This window comes from Austrofundulus limnaeus, unplaced genomic scaffold (assembly GCF_001266775.1).
Source record: "Austrofundulus limnaeus strain Quisiro unplaced genomic scaffold, Austrofundulus_limnaeus-1.0 Scaffold39, whole genome shotgun sequence".
In the NCBI taxonomy this organism is placed as follows: domain Eukaryota; kingdom Metazoa; phylum Chordata; class Actinopteri; order Cyprinodontiformes; family Rivulidae; genus Austrofundulus; species Austrofundulus limnaeus.
Window position 1 is genome coordinate 1,331,157 of NW_013952441.1, and position 1,666 is coordinate 1,332,822.

The following is a 1,666-nucleotide window of genomic DNA, read 5'->3' on the forward strand; positions in this document are numbered from 1 at the left end:
GGTCTGTGTGGGTGGGCTTACGATACACGCCAGTTTCCAACCGTCCTCCATCTGAAACCGAGACATCGCAATCCAGGATTATAACGATCGGACTACTTTTTAATGAAATAAACAAACACGATCGTAAAGTTGATTTGTCTTYTTTGCAATAGGTTCGCTGTTGCAAATAAAAGCCTATGTTTATTGGCTCATTTACAAAGACTGCAAATGCAGAAAATTATCAGGAAATTTCAATTGTAAAAACACTATTAGAAAAATGTAATATTTATTTAATAAAAAAGTAAACAAGTTGCAAGGTCCTTAAAAAATAACTTTTATTTTGAAGTATACAAGGGACCTGATTTCCGCCTTCTCTCATTGTTGTTCTTTTACCTTGTCCAAGTAATTTCTCACACATCGTCTGTAGCAGTTGTGTGAAACACAAACAAGATGATGGACTGAGTCTTTAGTCGTGCCTAATTTATTTATATTTTTTTATGAGAAGCCAGACTTTTATATAATCTTTTAAAGTGATCTTTGGCAACAGATCTCCTTTTTTATTTTTAGTATAATTTAATTTCCCTCATTTGTTTTGTTTTGGATAACTGATGATTATATTTTTAAAAAAAACTATTTTCTACAAAAGCTTATTTTTTAGATGTGACAGTAAAAACTAAAATTAATTTAAGTAACATTTTTAGTCATTTCATTTTGAATTGGGTTGAAGTACACAAAAAAAATGCATCTACTTCCTCTAAGTTTCAACAAAATTTGTCTGAAGTGAAAAGCTAAAATAATTTAAAAAAATAGCTTCTGATTTGTATTCTGCTGGATAAATATTTACACATTTCTGTTCATTTAAGCCTCTCCAGAAAGTTGTTTAGCAGCAGCCTCTCCCTCTCTTTTTCAGCTAATTCACTGTGGATGAAAACACACAAATCTACATTTGCAGTGGTGGAGTACAAACACATTGCAAAACAAATACAGCGACAAAAGGCTGCATTCAGCGCTAACGTCCATTAACACAGAGAGAAGGTCACATTCCTTCATCCAAGAGCTAATCACTGGCACTGAATGAAGCCACTTCTCCCTCCCTCTCTCTGCTCACTGGATGTGTTCGGAGCGAGACGACAGAGGACTTTCCAGGATGGGCCTGTGCAGGATTAAAGAACGATCCTGTCTCGTGGCGCTGCTTCACGTCACACGAGGTCCTATACAGCGAGAGTGACTGTGAGAGGATGTCAGTGATTTAATGTCCAGTTAAAGGTCACTCTGCAAGTTGCATGAGGTAATCTGGACAAAAAAAAGGCAAACTGCATTCAAATAAAAKAACTGTGGTCGACTGGATGCGTTACAGAAAAAAGATGGAAGAAGGAAATTTGATTATAATCACGTCGGAATGCTCAAAAATTAGGTCATACCTCCAACTCTGCAGCCAGATCAGCCAAGAAAAAGTCGAACCTTTTCAAAAACGCATCAGGACGTCGAGGAAGTATGTGGAATTTTTGAAGCGGGTGTTCACATGAAAGTGCTATGAACACTCATTATCTTACCTGTTGTAGATGATTCTAGTTTGGAGAAGTAAAGTGTATCTTACCCCCCCCCCACCCCTGTGAAAAGATAACTCCGCCCCAAGGTGAAATTTGAAAAAAGCATCAAAGTGGGTGGGGGGGGGGGGGGGGGGGGG